At 33.0% G+C, this 26817-nt stretch overlaps 1 protein-coding gene across 5 annotated transcripts in view; it reads left to right on the plus strand.

Annotated features, from left to right (window-relative positions):
- The window catches only part of LOC138696857 (zwei Ig domain protein zig-8-like), a 1911002-nt gene that overhangs the window by 579688 nt on the left and 1304497 nt on the right, over positions 1-26817 (plus strand). For 4 of the 5 annotated variants that reach the window (XM_069822306.1, XM_069822304.1, XM_069822309.1 and 1 more), the window contains one exon: positions 14565-14615. The exons of the other annotated variant lie outside the window; for it this stretch is intronic. The gene's annotated coding sequence lies outside the window, so the exon portion shown is untranslated. The remainder of the gene's footprint in view (positions 1-14564; positions 14616-26817) is intronic. 5 annotated transcript variants of the gene reach the window in all.

The following is a 26817-nucleotide window of genomic DNA, read 5'->3' on the forward strand; positions in this document are numbered from 1 at the left end:
CATTTACATTGCAGTACTCAGGATAGTGATATGTATATTTTCTTTAGAAATTTCCGAAGAATTTTTATACCAATGAAATATTTTGACTTTTAGTTTCGATCGTCATTCCTCCTCGTATAAAAGTTTCTCGAAATCTATTGCTTGTCACAAACTGCGAAACGATGCAGAGTATGATGAAGCCAGTTGGCGACAAAGTCGTGGTTGCCTGAGGGACCACTGAACTCTATTAAAGTGACGTGCGTAGAGGGCTCCGATGAGAATTTGAACGACGCCCTTCGGAGCAGTCCCACACCTGTGACGCAGTACTACTCTGAGGGCCCACGTCGCCCATTCTGGGTAGGAATCCATAACAGCCTTCTGTAAAGAGGGTTCAGTTGTGCTAAAACAACTTTATAGAAGCCTGGGGTGTGTAAGTTATCTCCCTTCTCTATCGCGTCCAATCATGCACTAAAAAGTACTTGATAGATTATATTATACAGATTTGTATGGAAAATATTATGTATGTATTGAAACATTGTTTATTATATATATATATATATATATATATATATATATATATATATATATATATATATATACTAGTGGCTTGAGCAGCAAATGCTGCAGACTAAGTTCATTAGACGTTCAAATAAACATTTTTCAGATTTATTTTCAATGAATACCAGACATTATGAAAGTTATTTGCTTCTATAATAATGAAACATACTCCCTATAAATGTTGTTTATGCCAAATACTTTTTCTTGAACCTATACACCTTCAGTGTTTTAGTTTGAAAGCGAAAACGCAAGTAACAATGTCAGGATGATCAGACGGTTTTTATGTGGAGTAGAGCAGTAGCTATTTCAGGTCATTGTTGATTGTAGGTGAGAGTAAAAAAAAATGTCAGGTTTGCTATGCTTTCGAACAATAGACATAGCATCTTGTTTCGTAAGCTACCTTGAAATGTAGAGAGTAAAATCATTTTATCCTGCTAAGAGATCTTGCTGAAATGATCGGGAGACTACAAAATTTGTAGGCCTCATATTTTATCAGTAAGTAATACCTTTTGGTCTTTTCCTCGTAGGAACTCTAATTTTCGCTCTCTCTCGAGCCAATGCTGAAGAGAATCACGCATATAAATATCTACACCACACCGCCATTAAATATATGAAAAAGACCCAACCCCACGTGATTAATAACTATAAAAAGATTTGATTTTTAATAACAATATTATCTTACATAAGTGTTATAGTTTTCAGTGACATATACTATATAGCCGGCATTCAGGAATTTATAGAAATCTAGATCTAATTTAAGATATTCTCTACATCTACTTATATAACCCCAAAACGTTTCACTTTCATTTCATCAATATAGCATTAATATGTATAATTAATTAAAAATAGTCACATCATGGCATTAACTGTAATGAAATTCCATTTCTAATAAATTAATGGTAATAATGTTATCAAACCACCTCAAGTTTTATAGTTTTTAATATCCAATACACAGCTGTACTCAGAAAATTACACACCACAGAATCAGACCTGTAAATTTTTAGCAAGTCTTGAAGTTTTTAATTACCAATTTAATTTGAGCTCTAAATATGTCAGCATTCTTGCAGATCATGCATGGCCTTCGTGTAATATTGTTTACTATAGTGTGTGTTTTCTTTATTCTGAAATGCAATTAGTGACGACAGATGGATTTTAGAAAATAGGAAAATTATGTTGAAAAATTGATATTTCACTGAAAACTACTATTTTTCTGAAAAAACTTTGGGTTCCAAGCTTCAAAATGAGTGGTCATATATTAAAATCCGTTCAGCCGTTTTCCCGTAATTTCCATTACCAGTTCAAATTATATATACCGTATAGATTTTTTTTTTTAATTTCGGAAATGTTAGAGGGAGTAATACAGGGGTTCCCAACCTGTGTGTCGCGCAGCTCTATGGAATGTTTCGCGAAACTTTGGAATTTAAAAATAAATTTTATTGCATCCAGAAAGTCCCTTTACAGCGCATTTTTATTTAAAACGAAGTCTTTGACATGGTAATTACATTTCATTTTGAGACAGATTTTCCAATGAAACGTTGTTGTTGTTTTCTAATGCCAGGCATTTGACAATAAAGTCATTTGACCTCTTGCACTCCAATATTTTTCAAAGATATTGTCATGGTTAGCCACTGACGCACAGATTTTGAGATGTTCTAAATCCATTTCTTGACTTGAGATGCACAATGGACAGTTAGGAGACTGATATATTCCAATTCTATGGAGATGCTTGGCAAAACAGTCATGGCCTGTTGCCAATCTAAATGCAGCTACAGACGATTTGCGTGGTTTCACTTCATTTCACACCAATGAAACGTAAACACTTGCAACGATGCTCAGTTCAGTTTCTCAACAATAAAGCCACGTATAGAGAAACTCTATGCAACCCACCAAGCGCAGACTTCACATTAATTTAAATAGGCGGATTTTCAAAAACGACAATAAAAATCTTTTATCGGATATCCAGCATAGATAGGTTGGGATTTTTGACACATACCTTTGTTTTTTTTTTAATACTACTCAAGTTGTTGCTTGTTCTTTTAGAATTTTCGATTGCGTGTTAACGTCGACCTGTCTACAACACTGGATGTCCGACACTACATAGAAGTAGTTGTTATCAATGCTCTTTTTCTGGCGGAACGCGCTGGAACGGCGCCTTTTTGTTGCATGTTTCATCGTGGAAACCAATACATGTGTGAATAACTATGTTTCTAATTTAATTCTTCTTTGAATTCCGCTTAGATCTTGGAAATCTTAGATGGACGAAAAGGATGTTAAAAACGACAAATTTCGCATGCAGTGAACAGTAATCTCTATTGATCCTAAAATTAGAGCAGACGTTTAATAATTTTCACACAGTTCAGGACTAATTTTGAAAATTTTGACACCCCATCTCCCCGTCCTCTATAAAATATACTACACAGAGTTCGACCACCTTTTTCTACAGAAGAAAAGTAGTGGTTATAATAATAATAATAATAATAATAATAATAATAATAATAATAATAATAATAATTATTATTATTATTATTATTATTATTATTATTATTATTATTATTATTATTACTAGCTAAAACCACCCGGCGTTGCACGGGTTTTCCTTTCTGCTTCTGTTTTTAATTAAACTGCTTATTACATTTTCGGAAATCTCGGAAACCTAACTATAGACAACCAAAACGAATTGCCTTTACTAAGCTAAGATTTATTCTTTACTTAACGTCACTTACATGAATTGATGAACTCCTTAGGGAAATGCCTGCCAGCCTTAACTCAATTTAAAACAGTTGTAAATCAGGCACCGAAAAGAAAACATGTCATCATGTGCCTGACCTTCAAGGTTTTTTTTATTTATATCTTTGTTTTTATTTATTTATTCTGATGTAGTTGAGGCCATTAGGCCTTCTCTTCCACACCGCCAGAAATACAAATAAAATAATAGAAAAATCGAACTATGAACAAAGTAAAACCCAACAATAATATGATTCCTTTTCCTCTTTCTGATCAGTTTCAGCATCGAATCAATATGTACAAATATAATTTAATTTATATTGGAAGATTTTTTTTTACCCCTTGACCGCTGTACACCCACTTATATCATACCTAGTTTTTTTTTTTAAATATGACTTGGAAAATTATATCTCACAAATTCAGAACATATTATATTAATTCTTATTTTATACACAGAATACAGATACAATATGAACTTGCAATAAGTCATTTTTTTTTTACATAAAGACTAATATTCTGAGAGACGTATAGGCTTGACGGTATTTTAGAAATTAAGAGAATGTTATTTCCACAACCCATAACACACTACATTTGCAACGTGATTATACAGATAAAATTTCGCAGTAACATATTTTCGGACGTGAACAACAATATTTTGAGAGACGTATATTTTAGAATTAATACAATGCTATTGTCAGTCGGCTTATGTACATTCACATACTACATTAGCAACATGACAGAAATATCATTGAATTGCTTTTTGATATGTGTAAAATCTTTTTTTTTCCCCCACTCCTTTGTACAAAATATAGTCGAGGATGTGAAAAACACGCAGTTTTTAAGTAAATGTCTGCAACTTTGAGGTCCTGTCCTTGAGCTTCATTTTAATATGGTCATTACAATTGCATGCTAGTCGCACTGAATTGCAATTGCATTAAATAGAATGGGTATCATAGCAATACGTGAGATAAAAACATCTTATCCTTTCGTTTTTCCAGTTAATATTACGACTTTATTACGTTTCGCATGGGCTCTTCACACCAATTCATGTTGGTACATAATTTTGGTGGGTTAATATTTCGCAGTAGTACGTCTGGTTATTCAATATTAAGTAAATTATGTGGTAGCAATCCTTGTAGTTTGAAAGAATTCTAGAATTCAGTTGGATAAAACTCACTATCTACAACTGCATCGAGAAATTCATAATACGCTCATGGACTGCGTAAAGATATTTATTGTACGAATTATCTAGTTTTAGCCTTCATGATGTTTACCAACAATGTTATTCGTATTATAATTTCCATGGTCTTGTGAAAGTCGATGTTGAATACAAAAGACAATAATAAAAAAACAATTGACTATAGAAGATAGCATTTTAATATAACATGTTTGGTCATATTTATTTCTATTTTTTATATTTTAATTAATTTAACGTCCATTTGTACAATTTTAATATAGCCTATTTTTTTCTCCTGGTTATAAAGGTTAAATGTGCAAACTTTGGCACATACCGGTCAAAGCGTATAGATTTGTATAGAGAACATACATACATACATACATACATACATACATACATACATACATACCCACATTCAATTTTATATATTAAGATTATTATTAAATAAGTTTGTCGCGATATCGTGGGCGTTCAGTAAAGTGTGTCGTCAGTCAAACAAAGGTTCGGAACCACTGGAGTAATGTACTGAAAATCGGTGAAAAAATATATGAATGGAGGAAAAAAATCATTTTTCATTAAGGAAATAAATTAAAGAAAACTACCGTTTCAATCAAATTGTGTGTAATTGAGCTATAAAAAGAAAAAAAAAATCAGCTGTCTAGCTTCAACATTTTCGAGAAAAAGTTCCTTATGTAAGACACAATTTAACATTGTTAAGACAGGCAATTCCGTATTCCATCAATTTATAGCCAGTCAATTCCTCTGCATTGAATATTTGTGTGTGGAGACATGCGTACGTAAGTAAAAGTTCTTAGTTGTGTTGTTACCAAGTTTTCCATTAGGTCCAAGGTTGCTCCTTGAAATCCGGCTGTAGAAAATGGAAATTTTAAGGGTGGTAAAATCCTTCAGTTTAGAGGGAACATAAAACTTTTGAGACCCATTTCGTAGATTTATGGCATGTAAAATAACACTGTACTTGAATGAAAGAACTCCATGAAGAATTTAGTAGTCTTATCTCGGCCACGTCTAAATTCAATTCCGCTAGTCACCATTCTCTTCCTACAACCTTAACATCGGCTATGAATCACGTTTTACTCCTTTTCATCTCAATATTACGTGACTTTCTACATCATCATCTATCATCTTCTAACACATATGGAGGTGTTGGAAAGCAACAACAATCAAGTGCTCTGCAATAGAACAAAGCAACATTCCTACCTATAGTCGGTACAATGTAACGTGAGGTCCTAGCTAGCAACTTCCACATTTTTCTCCCATTACTTGATTACTTGCTTAAATTTAGTAATTTAGTCGCACAGGTCAGTAGCTGCTCTCGATGTCGATTATTACTGAGAGACTCCGCATGGTAAGGCTAATTGTATACGCTCACTGCGAAGGAAGGTGGCGTCATTGGGTGTGACCATACCAGTTACATTGGTTCATGGACTAACTACTATTAATATAGAATTCGGCTATGTCTAATAGTATTGTTACAGTAAGCATTTGAAATCCCGCCATGTTTTGTTTCACCACGGATCCTGGAACAGCTGTCCATACTCGGTACACGGAAAAGAGTATCAACGACTATTTCTTAACGGTTTTTAACACTGCTCCTTTTCAGTAAGAACATAAATGTTCGTCCTCTCATTTCTCCCATATTTTCCTTTTCTTTTCTTCTCTTTTCTTCCCTTCCCTTCCCTTTCATTCATTTCCTTTTCTTTCCTTGCCATAGTTTGCTTTCCTTTCCTTTACTTCCCTTGGTTTGGTTTCCTTTTCTTTCCTTCCCTTCCGTTTCCTTTTCTTTCCTAATCTTTCCTTTCCTTTCCTTTCCTTTCCTTTCCTTTCCTTTCCTTTCCTTTCCTTTCCTTTCCTTTCCTTTCCTTTCCTTTCCTTTCCTTTCCTTTCCTTTCCTTTCCTTTCCTTTCCTTTCCTTTCCGTTTTCTTTTCTTATCTTTCTTTGATTCCTTTCCTTTCCTTTCCTTTCCTTTCCTTTCCTTTCCTTTCCTTTCCTTTCCTTTCCTTTCCTTTCCTTTCCTTTCCTTTCCTTTCCTTTCCTTTCCTTTCCTTTCCGTTTTCTTTTCTTATCTTTCTTTGATTCCTTTCCTTTCCTTTCCTTTCCTTTCCTTTCCTTTCCTTTCCTTTCCTTTCCTTTCCTTTCCTTTCCTTTCTCTTTGTCCTTTCCTTTCTCTTTGTCTTTTCCTTTCCTTTCCTTTCCTTTCCTTTCCTTTCCTTTCCTTTCCTTTCTCTTTCTCTTTGTCCTTTCCTTTCCTTTCCTGTCGGCCTCGGTAGTGTACTTGCTATAGCACTGACCTTTTATGCTCGAGATTGCGGGTTCGATCCCGGCCCAGGTCGATTCATTTAAGTGTGTTTAAATGCGACAGGCTCATGTCAGTAGATTTACTGGCATGTAAAAAAAAACCCCTTCGGGACAAAATTCCGGTACACCGGCGACGCTAATATAAGCTCTGCAGTTGCGAGCGTCGCTAAATAAATCATAATTTAATTTTTTTCCTTTAATTCCCTTGGTTCCCTTTCCTTTCCTCTCCTTGGTTTGCTTTCCTTACTTTGCCTTGCCTTCATGTGCTTTCCTTTCCTGTATTTCCTTTGGATTGCTTTCCTTGCTTTGCCTTACCTTGATTTGCTTTCCTTTCCTATCCATTACTTTCCTTGGTTTGCTTTCCTTGTTTTGCGATGCCTTGGCTTGCTTTCCTTTCCTTTACTTCCCTTTGTGTACCTTCCATTCCTTTACTTCCCTTGCTTTGCTTTCCTTCCTTTACCTTGCCTTGGTTTGCTTTCCTTTCCTGTATTTCCTTTGGATTGCTTTCCTTCCTTTGCCTTCCCTTGGTTTGCTTTCCTTTCCTTTTAAATTTTCTTGATTTGCTCTTCTTTCCTTTTCTCTTCCTTTCTTTTTTTATTTCCTTTCCTTTTCTTTCCTTTCCCTTTCTTTCCTTTCCTTTCCTTTCCTTTCCTTTCCTTTCCTTTCCTTTCCTTTCCTTTCCTTTCCTTTCCTTTCCTTTCCTTCATTAATTCATTCATTCATTCATTTGCTTAGCATTCTGCATATCGAAAGCGTAGTAATTGAAATATTTAACAGTTAAAATGTCTTCTATTTAATTCATCGTTTTTGTGTCATATTCAAAGGAAATAATGCTTCATTTGAAGTAAAAATAAAGCTCATATATTCGAACAACATTTATACATTGCAGTAACATAATAACAATATTTTCATATAGATTAACTTATCTGTGACTGTATAAATTACTTCTACAATATTCATTTATGCTATATTCTGTTATGTAACCCAATGCGGAGGGCGAAAGCCTTTTACGAATAATAGCAGTAATAACATAGCCGATTACCTTACTTGAAATGAACGGCATGGTTCCAAAATAAAGAAACAGCACGGCAGAATAGTGGCATTGGCTCTTCTTTTATAATCCTAGCCATACAATAGAATGACGAAGTTTTAGAGGCAAGTTTTTTTTTTTTTTTTTTTTTTTTTTTTAGATAAACCCGCTGAAAAGGGAAACATGTTAACTTTCTGCAGATTGAAACAAATTCCACGCATTAGTGTCACCCAGTATACAAATACGGTGCTTTGTACTGGTTAAATATATAAGCAGAAATATGGACATTTGCAAACGATGGTAAATTCACTACAAAATGGCTAGCAGTTGGGGTCTGCATTTGTAGGGAAGTGTGAAAGAGAGAGAATGAAGTAATAAAAGACAAAATGTGCATACTAATAAAAGATTTCCCGCGTAGGAAAGCCCAAAGCAATGTAGTCTGGCTGAGAATATTTGTACACGTGACTTAATGGGCAGCAGAGTGAGAGTTATGCATTTTGGATTATTCTCTGTTTTGCTGGTTCCCATGTTCAACATATAATACTGTCCTAGTTGAAGTTGCTGAAGGAAATATTGACAATAGTGTTATCTTTAGGATATCTGATCATTTCCAGAATATGGACTTGACGTAGTAAACCATATTCATTCTATTTAAAATGATTGTTAATGTTTATATCAAAATTTTAATTAACTGTAACTTTCCTTACATTATTACAATAATTATAGACTACATCATTCATTATTTCATTGTTAGATATCTATTTGAACATCCCATTACACTACACCAACAATAAGAAGAATAAAAAATAATACGTGCTATCAACAGTAATCTCACTAGAGGTTTGATTTATCTAGAGAAAATCAAAACTCGAGTTGTATTTAATTGACTATTACACGATTAAATGAAAGTAGGCCTATATAAAGATTAGAAGAAATAAAATAGGCCTACTCTAATACAATAAAATATTGACTTACTAAAATACTATACTGAACTGTCTTTAAAATGTATTATTGTACCGTCTCATCATTACAAAATATATTTCGCTATTATGACAGTGTTGTGTGTTATGATGAGCTGTTCTCTTATTACCAGTTTTGCCAACTGTACAATCTTCATTGAACTCTATGGACGATTACTAGTCAAGAAAGCTTTGTTGATTTAATTTCATTCGTATTAAAACAGTTGTATTCTACTTCAATTATCAATATTATATTAAGCAATCTTTGAAACGTGACTATCCAGAAGCTATAATAACATAACCTTAATAATATAACCAAGACAAATGATATAATAGTACGTTATGCAACGAGCCTATAATGGTAGTAATTCAGACGCGAGTATGTTTATGAATCGAGCGCAAGCGAGTTTCATAATTTTCATACGAGCGTCTTAATTACCATTATAGTCAAGTTTCATACGACTTTTTATGCTCCACCATATTTCTAACTTGAAATTATTCATAAGTATTCATGTTATTCTTATCTGACTGAGGAGCGGAACTGACCTTGTATAATGCCTCATAAATTGTGAGATGTACGCAGACGCGGAAGTATTGATTTTTTCCGAGAAACAAATGTCGACATTGACCTTGTTATAATCTAGAGAGTAAAATAAACATTAATCTTGATATAACCTTGAAATTGAATTAGACATTGAAAAACGGGATGACAAATTGAATTTATTTGAATATTATTTTCAATTAACGCTAATTATTATAGTAACAGAACTAGTTGTCTTTCAATTGCATATCCGAGAATAATCGATTCTTGCGCTTTCATATTGCTACAATGGTATTTTCTGATTGGTGGAACACCTGAACTTTAATGAATAGGTGTACTTTAGTGAGGTCCATTAAAGGACTGCTACCAGGTGTATAATTACTACATTTCGGCATGGTCGAGCATAAAAGATTTAAATAAGGATGATAGAATAAACATGAATAATTTGAAAAAGGTACAATAATTATTGAAAGTGGAATGTTGGGAAACAAAGAAACAAATTCTAGGAGGTGATAAAAAAAATTGTAGGATGAGCAGCCATGATTGGTTGAAACACGTCGTTCCGTACCGTTTTATTGGTGAAAAGTAGTGTGACGTAGTAAAAGTGTAATAGTGTATAAAATTATCAACAGTGTTTATATTAAGGAATGGCTCGATACTAATAGCCAAAAATTCTTAAATTTTTAATTAAAAAAAATCTATGTTTGTTTTTTACTTTAATTTTGCAGGTTTAAGATGGTGTTTGTTTCATGTAAATTTTAATGCAATGCTGCAGGTTTAAAAGCCAGGTAGGCTCAAACATTTAATTCCTTATTTCTTGGAGTTTGAATTTTGCGATACTTTGCCAAATTTTAAAGAGTTATAGGGGAGAGTCGGGTAGTATCGGACATCGGGTAATATCGGACAGTGAGTTTCTTTCATCTACCACACGATGATAGTACCTGATTGACATGGTTACGTTTCTGTGATGTCGCATAGAGAAACGTAACCATGTCATTCAGGTACTACCATATTGTGGTAGATGAAAGAAACGCACTGCCCGATATTACCCGAAGTCCGATACTACCCGACTCTCCCCTAGCTCTAAAACTATTTAAGATATTGGCGTGATTCCTTGCCTAATTAAACTTTATTTTTATTAGGCTGGACATACACGAATGGAAATTCAATAAACTCCATCATAACGTTCATGAATTTGATTAAAAACAAATTAGTACATTGTAGAATCATCTCTGCATATGTATATTTCAAGTATACCTAATATCAGAACGAGAAATAAATTCATGTTTGAGGAATGGCCTTTTACGACCCATCTTGTAGCAATATCCTATAAAATTGTCCATCTTACAAATAGCAATATTTATGGTACAATTGTCATAAAAGTACATCACTAGCCATTATATTGAAGCTCAATCCAATAAATTTCTCTTGGGTATAAAGATACAAACATAGCTGTGACTAGAATAGAGTTTCCGGTTATTGATCAATCCATGTAGAATTTAGTGCATGAATGTTGTCTCGATGACTTTACATTCGGAGTCTAGATAATGATACAAGGTTAGTTGTAATATTGTGTTATTCAGCTTACGTTTATTGTTTAAATCATAAAGAAACAACTCATTAGCCCAAATTTAAAAGAGAATACGCAATTATAAGGACTAATATTTCATATTTATTTTTGTAACATTTTGATCTTTGTATTTCGTTGTATTTGTCTGTGAAGTCTTCAAAGAAATAAACTTCTGTTAAGTTATGTATTCTATTTGTACTGATCTCACTTAAAGAACTTGAAGAGAAGGAGTTTATAGTCATATTCTGTTACTAAGAGGAGGATTTTAAATATTCACGATTTGTTTAGAATATTGTGAGGAAATTGAGAGTAACATTATTGCTTATTTATTTACAGTCTTTGTAGAAGATTACAATTTATTACCTACTAAAAAATTAGATAGAAAAGGTCTTCAACATCTCCTTGGAGAATTTAGTGAAGAATTGTTTTCAGAACATGGGAGGAGTGATAGTAGGAGGAAGAAGAATAAAGTGTGTAAGATTTGCTGATGTTATGGCGTTGTTAGCAGAAGAGGAGACGATACTAAGGTATATGCTACTGGAGCTAAGTAACAGCTGTGAGCTGTATGGGATGAAGATAAATGCCAACAAGACGAAGACCATGATCATAGGAAGAAGAGTAAAGAACATAAACTTATGAATTCTAAATGAGGGGCAGTAGAGCAAGTGGACAGCTTCAAGTGTAGCCTAGGAATGTGCTATAAGCGGTAACATGAGCAATGACAAAGGATGCATTTAATACAAAAAGCAGCTATTCTTGCGGACCTCTGGAAAAAGAACTAAAGAAGAGACTAGTGAAGTGCATTGTAGGATGTGGCATTGTATGGGGCAGAAACATGGACATTACGACGAAGTGAAGAGAAGCGACTAGAAGCATATTAAATGTGGATATGGAGAAGGATAGAGCGTGTGAAATGGACACACACAATAAGAAACGAAGCTGTGTTGGAAAGAGTGGGTGAAAAAAGAACAATGCTGAAACTGATCAGGAAGAGAAAAATAAATTGGCTGGGTCACTGGCTGAAAAGAAACTGCCTACTGAAGAATGCACTGGAAGGAATGGTGAACGGGAGAAGACTTCGGGGCAGAAGAAGATATCAGATGATAGACGACATTAAGATAAATGGATCATATGCGGAGACTAGGAGGAAAGCAGAAAGTAGGAAAGACTGGAAAAATTCTGGGTTTGCAGTGAAAGACCTGCCCTTGGGCAGTACATCATGAATGAATGAAAGCAGGAAAAAGGTTGATAATGTTTATGTCATTCTTTGTCTCGTGAAACGAAATGCTTGCGTGCGCCGTATAGTAAGTAAGAACCTTATGGTGGGGGTAAGTGAGCTCGCTTGCTACGACTGGAAGCGTAGTGAGGGAGGGAAGCTTCTCAGTCCACTTTATTCTCCTGTTGCGCAGGTTGGTTTCACGAATTACCTAATGGCCGATAAGGCTCTTAACATTTACCTTTAGATACGAAAGTTATATTTTCATCTTCTAAATCAGAAAAAAAAATATATATATATATATATATATATATATATATATATATATATATATATACGGAAAATTACATCACGTTTTGAAAAAAAAAGGACCCACATATCTTTGTTAAGTATAGTTTAAATAACATAGAGTAAAATTTCAGCTTTCTAGCGTAAAATATGAAAATTTGTGGAATACCTAGCAATGTGAATGCAGGAAAATGGGCAAAAAATACGGAAAAATGAGTTTAAAAGTTTGCATGCATATTAAACATAAAAAGCGTAGCCCATGCGCTGATGACTTATAACTCTGGTCACTAACAGGCATGAAACAAAATAGACCTAGGCACTCTATCTAAAACGAAAATAAATAATACCGCAGTTACATACAGCAAAACAGTAGTAGGTTCAAAATTTAACATTTAAAAGTCGAGTGGTTTACACATGTAAAAAAACGTTTTCTGTAATTCATTCCGTCAAACACTTGACCAATGTTCTACCTCATAGCTACATAAATAATATCTTTCAAACTTTAGATGCCCCATTTCGATTATTGAGTTCCTCTGTTCACGAATCTAAATACTGATCTTGCCCAAAGACTACAGCGTGTTCACAATATCTGCATTCGTTTCGTTTGTAACATTGTAAAATTCAATCATGTAACACCGTCACTGAAACTATTGTCTTGGAATCCACTTAAAAAAGATTCTTCAACTCCCTCTTACTACTATCTTTCACATCCTCTTACCTAGCATCTCGGTTTGTTTACCTTTCACTGCCTCGAACCCGGAACATGTACCTTCTCTCTATTCCTCTGCACAGAACATCCTTCTACTCATCATCTCTCAGCATATCGATTCCACGCCTTTGGATTTCTCTCCCTGACCATGTCAGAGACTGTCGGACAATATCGAAATTCAAATTTAAATTAAAGAATCACATTCTAGTTCATGGAATTGTTTGTTAAACTCCTGTCAGGTTGCGCAACTTCGGCTTAACCCTTAGCATATAATAAATATTGTAACTATGCTGCTGTTACTTTTATCCTATATCATATATGTATCAGATAACTCATCGCTATGTTAAAATCGGCAGCACTTTGAAGAGAACAACCGCCAGGATCGCCACCCGTCCGCCGTAAAGGAACACGAGATGGCAGTACAGTCGCTAATGCAATTCAAATTAGAATTATGACTTGACTCCTTATGTAACAACTAGATGGCAGCGTATTATTATTATTATTATTATTATTATTATTATTATTATTATTATTATTATCCTTTCTATTACTGATATCTTAACTACCGGTACCTTTTTATTTTTTTTTTAGCTTAATAAGTGCTTTGTGGCGTTCTTTGACCCTGTTGATCCTCTATAGGGCTTTAATTTTTTTATATTACTTTTGTCAGTGTTTGCATTTTTAGTACCCATGTGTGCTATCTGGTACGATAGTAGAGAAGACCTTATGACCTCAATCCTGTCAGATGAAATAAATAATGAATGAATGAATAAAAAATAAAATAGATGATGCAATTAATGACAAAACCGCCGTTGTGTTCTAAAACTTCGGCAAAGTCTAAAGTAGGTTATAATAGATTCATAAAAAACGAAAAATGATCCATTTTGACCAAACCTTACCAAATTTTCACCTATCTTCCCCTCATCTGTGCCAGTCAAAATAAAACATTGCATTGCATAATGTTCATATTCAAATTATATAATTCGCAGAAATTTCAGGTACATTTTCACAGCTTCAAAATGATCTACAATTTTACCAGAAAGATTTGCGAAACGTGTGTTACAAAATGTCTCTTATTTTTCATTCATATTGCAGATGGCTAACGTGCAAGAATTGTTCAAGGATTTGAAGATAGTCACCTCAATTGGTAGACATACTTCAATTTTCAAATTTCGCTATCGATTTGACAAATTTTAGATTTTCTCAATTTTGATACTATGAAAATATGACAATTCTTATACATATGACAGTCGTCATCTTTTATTGATAATATCTGGTTAAACCGGCCGTAAGACAAACAAAGATTAAGATATCTTCTGCAAATTTTCCACCAGTGATTTGTATCAAGCAATTTAAATGGGTTCGTTATTGCAGTTTGATATCTATATTGCTTGTCTACTAAAACTGTAAAATATGCTTTATCGTTTGATTTCTCTTAATCTTTCGTATGTGCATTATACATGAGGCTTTCTATAACATGCTTTCTCTCCTTACAGAATAACTGTGGAATTTGAAGAAGCTTTGTTCCTTGCCAGCGGCCGATAGAGGTAAGAGAATTTCACCTACTCAGAATAAAATGCCTTGAGTATATACTAACATAAGCGTGTTGTGTTTCTATTTATATTTAAGTTATTCTAGCGAGCTGCGACGAGTTCCTTGAGATAATAACGTATTTGTGTTGAATTAATGCATACCAAACACCAACTCTACAATATGGAGATCGTATGAGAATTAGTCGTGACTGCTCCAAAGTCCAGTCGTTAAGAAAGAAACTCCTTGAGCTTTTTCGGGATTACTTGGGCAGATTATACGGATGTTTTGACGATTTATACTCCCCCCTTATACTACCAACTTTATGTTAATATCTTAAAATTCATGAGAACTTCATAATAGTACATTATGCAACGAGCCTATAATGGTAGTAATTAAGACCCGAGTATGTTTATGAAACGAGCGCAAGCGAGTTTCATAATTTTCATACGAGCGTCTTAATTACCATTATAGTCAAGTTTCATACAACTTTTTATGCTCGACCATATTTCTAACTTGAAATTATTCATAAGTATTCATGTTATTCTTATCTGACTGAGGAGCGGAACTGACCTTGTGCAATACCTCGTAAATTGTGATATGTGCGCAGACGCGAAAGTATTGATTTTTTCCGAGAAACAAATGTCGACATTGACCTTGATATAATCTAGAGACTAAAATAAACATTAATCTTGATATAACCTTGAAATTGAATGAGACATTGAAAAACGAGATGACAAATTGAATTTATTTGAATATTATTTACAATTAACGCTAATTATTGTAGTACCAGAACTGACTTTATTTCAAACATAGGTGATTTATTGATTTATTGTTGTCTTTCGATTGCATATCCGAGAATAATCGATACTTGCGCTTTCATATTGCTACAATGGTATTTTCTGATTGGTGGAACACCTGAACTTTAATGAATAGGTGTACTTTAATGAGATCCATTAAGGGCTGCTACCAGGTGTATAATTATTAATTACTATATTTCGGCATGGTCGAGCATAAACATTATTTAAACATTTTCTAAAAATGTTTAATTTCAGTGCTGATTTTGTACGTAACACGTATAACACAAAATTAAATTTCTTGGCTTAAAGAGTAACTGTTATTTGTGGACGTTGCGAACAAAACCGGTCATTTCCAAAAGAGCATTTTTGTTAGGAATTATAAAAAACCTGTATCGAGTCTTCACTTTACTCCAAAGTGATCGATAATTTTATGTGTCGTGCATGTTACGTCCATTGTTGTCACGGTATCAATAATCATTATTATAGTTATTTTCTATGCATTTTATAGAGAAAAATATTTTGGAAAATGTCCGGTTTTCTATGGAAATGTGACGGAAATGTTCCTTTTTGTTCGAAAGAAAGCTATTTGACGACATTTATAACAGTAAAACATACACGTCACTAACATCAACTATATCATGGAGTAACGAATGTAACATTGCATGGTGATTATGTAGTAAGCATCGACCAGGTAGTCCACACCTGTGGAGTAACTGTCAGCGCGTCTGTGCCGTGAAACCAGGTGGCCCGGGTTCGAATCCCGGTCGGGGCAAGTTACCTGATTGAGTTTTTTCCGGGGTTTTTCCTCAACCCAATACGAGCAAATGCTGGGTAACTTTCGGTGCTGGACCCCGGACTCATTTCACCGGCGTTATGACCTTCATATCATTCAGACGCTAAATAACCTAGATGTTGATACAGCGTCGTAAAATAACCCAATAAAATAAAATAAAATAAATCGACCAGGTAATCATCCAGCAGTACACACCTGTGTAGTAACGGTCAGCGCATCTGGCCGCGAAACCAGGTGGCCCGGGTTCGAATCCCGGTCGGGGCATGTTACCTGGCTGAAGTTTTTTCCGGAGTTTTCCCTCAACCCAATACGAGCAAATGCTGGGTAACTTTCAGTGCTGGACCCCGGACTCATTTCACCGGCATTATCACCTTCATTTCATTCAGACGCTAAATAATCTGGATGTTGATAAAGCGTGTTAAAATAACCCAATAAAGTAAACATCATCCAGCAATAGGGATACAGATCGCATAGACTTACATACCAAATATATACATATAATTTAATTTAATTTTGAAAATTTTCTTATTACTAGAGTCGACGGCAATTCGGAAGGCGGTAGTCTGCTAGCGTTTGCGTCGAGAGAGACAGATAGAGAAAGCAAAGCAATGCACAACATTGCCACATCGTACTTCACGCGCACGTGCAATACAAATAGCGCAGGAGAAAATTTAAATTATCAAAAGACAATAATGACCTTAGCCGTTGATTACTGTAACCATGACACCAAACACACCTTCTTTCCTTCACTAATAATATTCTTTGCACGGTTCTCAATCCCACACACATGCTTCTGCAGTCGTTTCTTGCGCGTTGGTAACGTTGCAGTCAGCATCAAGATGGCCGGCAGCGTTCTGTTCGTCAACGTTTTTAAAATAATTATACACTTTAAACACTATTTTCAGCGCCTACCTGTGCAATACCTGTCTTTTTACAGTCTCTTCTTCCATTTATTTATCTTACACGTACACAGTAAATGTTAGTTTTACTTATTAAATGTATTGAAACACTCACACGTGAACAAACGAACTCTGGAAGTACTTGTTATAGACTGATTCTGATTGGTTCTACTGTACAAGTTTGTGACGTCACATACCAGAAATGCTACGGCGCATGTAGCAGCTGACCGCCTTCCGAAATGCCTTCTAGTCTATCATATTGTGAGTGTCTTTACACTATGGGAAAATATGTGCCCCGAATCTCTATTGTGGGAAGATGGCGGCCTCGCCGGTGCTTACTACATAATCACCCGTACCGTAACACTTTTACAATAATTTCAATTAAAGAATATTTATCTCCACTATGTGAATGCACATTTCATGAAAATAAACTTAAATCTCCTCCATCTTCTCTTAGGCTCAAAATTCATCATTCTGATTGTTCTTCTCAAAATTGTGAATGTTCCATATTAATCGAATCCTGAGAAGTTAAGTATTTAGGCATTACAATCGACCTACACTTACGATGGAATAAACATATTACATATTTATTCAATAGATTACGTAAAACAATTTATATCTTTGTTATACTTCGGGCATATTTACCAGTTAATATTTTACTTCTCATTTATTTAGCTTTATTTAAATCCATTCTCCAGTATGGAATTTTAGGTTGGGGAAATGCTTGTAATTCTAAACTCACTCCAGTAATACTTATTCAGAAAATAATAATTAAAATATGCCTTAATAAACCGATTACTCGTCCGAGCTTTTGTTCACTGATTTTAATGTTTTTAAAATTAAAAAAGTTTATTATATTGCCTTATTAAACTTCATACATAAAAATCGCAATAAATCCAAATTGTATCGTCATAAATATGGAACTAAAAGATCCGAATTTATACGACAGCTCTTCGCCATGGTACCTACTTTGGCCCAAGGTTATATGATAAAATAATTGAAAGATACCCAAATTTGGGACATTTTAGTATCATAAATTAAAATAATATCGTTAGGAATTTAATTTTTAAATAATATATATTAGTTTAATGTGTATATGTATTTGTATGAGTTAAATTGTTAAAACTGAAATTGTATTTTTTAAGTTAATTTATTCCTATATTTTTTTTTCCTTGACCTACTTTGTGTCAAATATAATTATCTTATAAATATAGCCTGTCCCACATTGATGTAATAAGTCTGATGGTGGGAGCACGAGGTACCATACCCTCCTTCTTTGCCAACAAATGTAAAAGCCTGGGGCTAACACACAGCATTGTGAAGGAAATAGACATTAGTGCCCTCAAAGGATCGGTTCAGATATTGAGAAATCACTTGTATGGGAGTGATAATGGAAATTTCAAGTTATCTTAACAGATGGCTGTTGATTGATTTAGATATCAATGCCAATAAATCCGTACTATTATTTTTCTCGCGATATATGGCATTCAAATCATTCTACCCTATCTGATGATATCCCCCCCCTTTCTTAACAGTAAATGAGCACAAACGCTACTTAGGTGTAAATTTTTCTGACATTTTCTATATTCTATTCCCTAACCGTTTCAAATGTATATCATTTTACCTTTTAAGTGTGTTTCCAAATTATATGTAATACGCTTTGTCAAATCTGGCAACCTTTTCATAAGGGAAGCTAAATTTATTATTATTATTATTATTATTATTATTATTATTATTATTATTATTATTATTATTATTATGTGTTAAGTGTGTGTTCAGATAACTCCCTGAGTACGAGGTTTTACTCCTTCAGGGAAGAATTAAGTCTGTATTTTTGTACATGTTATTTTACTAACAATAAACAATAAACTTTAATTGTACTGTATCATGGAAAAATGACAACATTATAACACTTTTTCAATAATTACAATTAGCAATAAAATATTATCACTCTTTCACACAGAAGTGGATGTGACCGATTTTGAACCGATTGTTAATTGCAGCACATTCAGAATGATGGAAATGTCCGTTTTTGATTTTAAAAAAGACAATGAAAATATTGGCATTAGTATGATATGAAATTATTCGGTTTTGATTGAAAATACTGATTTTACCATCCTGTTTCTCATGGAAATGACCGAGTTAGAAAAAGAACAGTAATATATTCAGAAAGATGCCTCTCTAAACAAATCGAAACAGTCAAAAACTCATTTTCTGTTTTCGGTAGAAATAACCGGTTTTGTTCACAAACTCCACATTTGCATTACTACAACATTCTCTCTTTATATTTGCGTTATGGCTGTTAAGCAGAGTGTGACGAAATTTAACGGGATAAAATTGCAGTTATATTAAATTCAGACATAGAACGATGATTCAGAAGTAAGGGAACCGTAAAAGAATGAAACTTCAGAATATTTCTCAGAGTTATCTATGCTGATTATGCGGTTACTTTGACAAATTTCTAGTATTCGCTTTACAGCTAAATTAATGTTAATGTTGGAACTTATCTAGATTTTGAATTGTATTTTTTTCTGAAAGATTTTTGAGTATAAGATATGTTTTAATAGAGAATTGAATCACCATTAATTTGGGTCTCCACTTGCGTTGACACTCTAGCTCCATCTCACTTGCCGAATACCTCCAGACGCGCAGCATCTGCTGCTGAATTAGCCGTGAAGAAGAAGGTCAATAAATATGCTCATCTTTTAGACGATTATATCTTTGTCCCCATTGCTATGGAGACCTTCGGTCCTTGCAGTCATGACGCTAAAGTTTTGGTTATCTCAAATCGGCCAAATTTTGATCTCCATTACTCGTGGTCGTCGTTGCACTACTTAACTTATTTGCGTCAACGTTTAAGTATTGCAATTCAACGTTTTGGGTACTCTTTCCGAGTCCAGCCCTTTAGACGAACTCTTTCTTCTGTAAAATGTATTATTCTGTGTGTAAATATTTCTGTTTAGTTATATATATATATATATATATATATATATATATATATATATATATAAAATACCATTCAAGCTTGCGTTAGATGCGTTTTTATCAATCTGAGATTCTATTATGTCGTGGGCATATTTTCTAAAGAGGGATTTTATAATCTAATTTTGCTTCTTTTCACTTTCATATCCTTTTTATTATTATGGTATATATAATTAGATATTAATTTCTTTAAGATTTTACTGTAAATAATGATTATTAATATATCTCACATTGTATAAAATTTATGTTATATCTTCTGCGTATACATGTAATACGTATTAAAAGTCATTGACAAGTAATTCCTCAATAAAATCACATTTTAACACAGATTCTTACTGTTTCATTTAGAAAGGAGAAGCAGAAAAACTTTGGTCCATTTTGTGAAATGTTACTTTTAGGGTTTAAATTAATGTAGTGTAATTTGTCAAGAAACAGTTTGTATTCTCTTTACGATTATTTTTGAAGGACTCTATGTTAAATAATTCGGTCCATCAGTTTAGGAGAAACGACTGTAAATAAATAAAGAGGCATACAGATCGATGTTTATGCTTTCTATAAAACAAAAGCTTTTGTGCCAGTAAAGCTGAAATTTGTGTAAAAGTTGAAAATAACAAGTGATATTTGTGACAAAGAAAATAACATCGTACGTATATTCTAGTATTCGTTTTACGACTAAATTAATATTAATGTTTGAACTCATCTAGATTTTGAATTGTATTTTTTTCTGAAAGATTTTTCAGTTTATGATATGTTTTAATAGAGAATTGAATCACATTTTAACACAGATTCTTACTGTTTCGTTTAGAAAGGAGAAGCAAAAAAACTTTGGTCCATTTTGTGAAATGTTACTGTTAGGGTTTAAATTAATGAACTGTAATTTGTCAAAAAACAGTTTGTATTCTCTTTACGATTATTTTTGAAGGACTCTATATTAACTAATTCGGTCCATCAGTTTAGGAGAAACGGCTGTAAATAAATGAAGCGGCACACATCGATGTTTATACTTTCTATAAAACAAAGCTTTCGTTATTGACAGTAAAGCTGAAATTTGTGTAAAAGTTGAAAATAACAAGTGATATTTATGGCAAAGAAAATAACATCGTACGTATATTCTAAAAATATATCCCGGTACCTTGGGAATTGAACCATTTTTAGTCAAGCAAGCGGTGTATCCTCGAAAAGAAAACGAGTCTTGGAATAGCGTTGTCCACTATTGAGCCTGAACAATATGTTAATTATTTTCAGGTTTTAGGCTTACATGCAGCATTAATATTATTTAATAGGCCTACAGGCTATATACAGTGAGGAAGTAATACTGTATAGCTGTGCAGATTTTGACAGTTTATTACTTGAATGGAATACAAAAAAAAAATTCTAGTAATATATTGCTTGCAAATGAATTCCTTTCTCAGAATAAATGAACTTTCCCATAAACGTTAACACATTTTACTCGATAAGTAGGTCTACTATCTGTACGATTCTGATTTTTGCTCTTATCATTGGAGAAACTAATAAGTTATATTTTATCCCTTTACAGGTTTTAAATAAAATGGTAAATTTTCTTGAAAATGATGGAAATGATACAGTAGTAGGTTTTGTAAGCATGATATCGACTGTAAACTGACCATATTACGCATTACATTCAATATTAAAGAACCGGAATTTGAAACATTGACCAATTTATCCTTCGTCGATATACGCTATTTTGTATTTAGATTATCTGAATACAGTTCACTTACTTTCAAGATACATGCATATATGTAACAGATAACTCATCGCTATGTTAAAATCGGCAGCACTTTGAAGAGAACAAACACCAGGATCGCCACCCGTCCGCCGTAAACAAACACGAGATGGCAATACAGTCGCTAATGCAATTCAAATGGAAATTATGACGTGACTCCTTATGTAGCAACTAGATGGCAGCGTAGTAAACCTGACAAAAGTTGTTAACCTCAAAGCCTATAAGGCCGACCTATCTAGGATACATGTAAGCTTGGATAACCTCTAACAAACATTTTTGGCAGATATGATAAAGGTGACAGAAAGACCGACAAGCGACCATTTGCGTTACAAAAATTTGCGGGCCTCACTAAGGGTTAATGCAGTTATGTTTACTGAGATGAAGTTGTTTACGGAGAAGAAGTGTTTACTGAGAAGAAGTTGTTCACAGAGATGAAGTTGTTCACCGAGATGAAATTGTAAGATGAAGTTGTTTATCGAGATCGAGTTGTTTACTGAGATGAAGTTATTTATTAAGATGAAGTTGTTTACAGAGATGAAGTTGTTTATTAAGATGGAAATGGATCTGAAAATAAAGGACAAGTTGATTGAAATTTGTATGATAGATAGATGGACTTATTATTGTCAGAGGCATTATAAAAAGAAATGTATTGACATTGTCATAAATAATTAAGTGTGCCTAAGTTGAATGTGGTAAACAAAATAAAAATAGAAATAAGCCGATAATGAAAGAGATATTGTAAATGAAAATCATAGAAATCTTGGCAATAGTTTAAAGAGTAATACCAGACAAACGATAGAAGTGTTTGTTAAAATGATCATTATTATTCCATTTAGATGGAGATGAGTGAAAGGATAATTTATAGGAGATAAAGCTGATGATGAAATCGCTATCTCTGTTGAAGTGAGTATAAAAATTAGAATTTTGTAAAGGTGAAGACTATCAGTAAGATCAATACATTAATTAATATTAGTGTGTTTAAATTAATCAAGCTGAAGACTAAGATGTCATTGATGGTACACACCACTAAAATTGACAAGTTTTTTCAATATCATTTTTTTTTCAACCTAATTTTAAGAGAATGTTTACTATGTAAAGGATTAAGACAATCTTGATTTTGAACTCCCAAATGTTTTGGTTTTTTATTTTTCTATTTTTTTTTAGAAATATTTTCAAGTTTTTAGTATAAGATCTCAATTTTTAAGCTTTCTTTATTTTGGTTAGGCTACATTCATAAGACATAGAGAAAAATTTCTATTTATTCATTTTATGATATATCTCATTTCTTCACTTAACTTTTTTTTTTTAAATTAGAAAATGTTATTTTTCTGTAATTCATTAAAAATATATTAATAAAATAAATTAGGAGCATAATAAAATGCATAGCAATATGCAGCCACCTTATAAAAACTTGCAGTAAGAGTTAATCGAGATTGATTAATATTTAGCACAAAAAGTTTTTATTGAATGAAGAAAAATAAACTTACGGAAAAATGGACTTGAAAAATAAAATGAATACTTATGTAAGACGTACCTATTAAAATTTTCCTCCGCTACAGTCATCTAGTAACTAGTAATATGCAGCCACCTTATAAAAACTTGCAGTAAGAGTTAATCGAGATTGATTAATATTTAGCACAAAAAGTTTGTATTGAATGAAGAAAAATAAACTTACGGAAAAATGGACTTGAAAATAAAATGAATACTTATGTAAGACGTACCTATTAAAATTTTCCTCCGCTACAGTCATCTAGTAACTTCAGGGAGCCAACTTTAGAACAAAAAAGTACTAGATTTGTAATGAGAAATTTGTAAAAAAGAATTCTTTAAAGAAATATTAATCTTGACAGCTTTTTATACCTGGCGCCAGCGTTTTTGGCGTGTCTCCTACATATATAGTGCCCAGTTTGTGAGCATGTTGCTAATGCAGCTGAGAATGGTACCACTTCCTATACACGTCACATCAGCCATTTGCCAAACACAGTTGTCAGACTGACTGCGGAAAATGTAAAACGCACCTAACGTTCCCATTACTTATTTCACACGCCAAAAACGGTGACGCGGACTATAAATGCCACATCCCCTTACATCCTTAATTTAAAAAAGAAGTTAAATATATTTGTAATCAGAACTGAGCTAAATAATTTGGGGTGTGAAAATATAAATTCTAAAGAAGTGAAATAGCCACTATATATATTTGTTTAATGTTAATAATTTTCAGTATAGTCTCTCCTTAACGTAAAATAATGAATACCTACGTAGATTAAGAACAATGGGGAATGGTGATCATGGTGTTATAAAATTATGAAAACAGCAGTGAAATTGAAAATCATAAGAGTGGTGACCAAAGTGGTTGAAGAAGAAATTGACAATGATTACTATACTGAATAACATTTTGAGAACTACTATGAAAACACTTTTATTAATTGAGATGAATTTTCGTCGTAAATTACTTCCTCTCTTTCCTTATGACACGACACAACAGCCATTTGCCAAACTCTGTTGTCAGACTGACTGCGGCAAATGGAAAACGCACTTAACGTTCCTATTACTTATTTCACACGCCAAAAACTGTGATGCGGACTATAAATGCCACATCCCCTTACACCCTTAATTAAAACAAAAAATGTTAAATATATTTGTAATCAGAATTTAGCTAAATAATTTGGGGTATGAATATATAAATTCTAAAGAAGTGAAATAACCAATATATATTTTTTAATGTTAATAATTTTCAGTGTAAACTCTCCTTAGCGTAAAATAATGAATACCTACGTAGATTAAGAATAATGTGGAATGGTGATCTTGGTGTTATAAAATTATGAAAACAGCAGTGAATTTGAAAATCATAAGAGTGGTGATCAAAGTGATTGAAGAAGAAATTGACAATGATTACTATACTGAATAACATTTTGAGAATTACTATGAAAATATTTTTATTGAGATGAATTTTCGTCGTAAATTACTTCCTCTCTTTCCGTATAACACCACACATCAGCCATTTGCCAAACATAGTTGTCAGACTGACTGCGGCAAATGTAAAAAACGCACTTAACGTTCCCATTACTTATTTCACACGCCAAAAACGGTGACGCGGACTATAAATGCCACATCCCCTTATTTAATTAATTTAAAAGAAGTTAAATATATTTGTAATCAGAATTGAGCTAAATAATTTGGTGTATGAAAATATACATTCTAAAGAAGTGAAATAGCCAATATATATATTTTTAATGTTCATAATTTTTCAGTGTAGTCTCCCCTTAACGTAAAATAATGAATACCTACGGAGATTAAGAACAATGTGGGATGGTGATCATGGTGTTATATTATTATTGTATTCTCAATGGGGGTTAGCCCTATTTTACGTATGTATGTTAAGGCTATAGTTTTACACAAAAAAGATAAACATAAAGAGAAATGGAAAAGAAAATTAAATTAGCTTACGCGATGTAAACAAAACATAAACAATCCGTAAATTAGACATTGCGATTGCAAAGCAAACATCAGGCATCAATTTCAGACATACAAAAACATTAACAACACACATACGTAACACTTCTATAACACAAAGATGCAGCTTTCCGTACCATACATCATAAATTAATACACAATAGTCACACAAACACAATCAAACTATAATTACGACATTGCGACGACATCAAGCATCCCATAACTGACTCACATACATAACAAATCAAGCATCCGTTACAACACATACACTTCAACACAGTAACCACACTTTTAAAAGTTACAAATTTGGCTCCAAGAATAATAAATAGGACACTGTTACTAATTACTATTCTTTTACAAGGTCTTAAATACATCTATACTAATAATAAATCTGTAGCCGAAATTTTTCTGGTAATTTTCGATTTTCCAAAAATAATTGGTCCTAACACATATAATTAACCACCCTGAAACCGAAAATAGCTTTTTTGAAATTTTTGTTTGTATGTCTGTCTGTCTGTATGTATGTATGTATGTATGTATGTTTGTTACCTTTTCACGCTATAATGGATGAACGGATTTCGATGAAAATTGGAATATAAATTATGTTCGTTGTAACTTAGATTCTAGGCTATATGGCATTCAAATACATTATTTAAAAGGGGGGTTATAAGGGGGCCTGAATTAAATAAATCGAAATATCTCGCGTATTATTGATTTTTGTGAAAAATGTTGCATAACAAAAGTTTCTTTAAAAATCATTTGCTATAAGTCTTATTCTTCGAAAAATTTTGATAGGACTGATATTTAATGAGATAAATGAGTTTTAAAATTAAAATAACTGCCATCTAAGGCCGTATAATAAAATAAAAAACAAATGATTTCGTCTCTAAGGGGCCTTGGACAGCAACAATCGAAAGCTATGAAAGATAGCCTACAGAGAATGTTTCTGTGTTTGTATGAAGTAATATCGGAAGCTAAATTAACCGATTTGTATAATTAATTATTATTTCACCATTGGACAGTGTAGTTTCTCTATTATATAATATAATTTAAGTTATTTGAAGGGTTCAGAACCATAGTGGGCCAAACGCCATTTACTGAATACGTAGAAAACAAGGGTTAGAATTAAGTTATTAACATAATTCAATGGAAACCTATAACAAGTAAAATAAAGTATACACATTAAATCTAAATGATGTCAATGTTCATTAAACTATGGTTGCATGTAATAAAGATTATAAACATGTTAAAGGAATTGTCATTGCACCAATGAGTGGTCTCTGGACCAAAATGATCGCATTTTAATTATTTGGATGCAATTTATATTAAGTAACATATTAAACGATTTATCCTTCTATCAAACACGAATGTTCCCTGGATCAAATGTCCTATTTTAATTATGTAATTACTTTATATTTATTTCTAACGGGTGCAGCGGAGTGCACGGGTACGGCTAGTCTGTAATAAATCTGTGAAATCCCTTTAAGGAAAATTGCTTCAGAAAACTTTTGTTAATGGTGGTAAGAAAGTTGTATCGCACATGCTAAG

The sequence above is a fragment of the Periplaneta americana genome, chromosome 3 (genome assembly GCF_040183065.1).
Source record: "Periplaneta americana isolate PAMFEO1 chromosome 3, P.americana_PAMFEO1_priV1, whole genome shotgun sequence".
NCBI lineage: Eukaryota > Metazoa > Arthropoda > Insecta > Blattodea > Blattidae > Periplaneta > Periplaneta americana.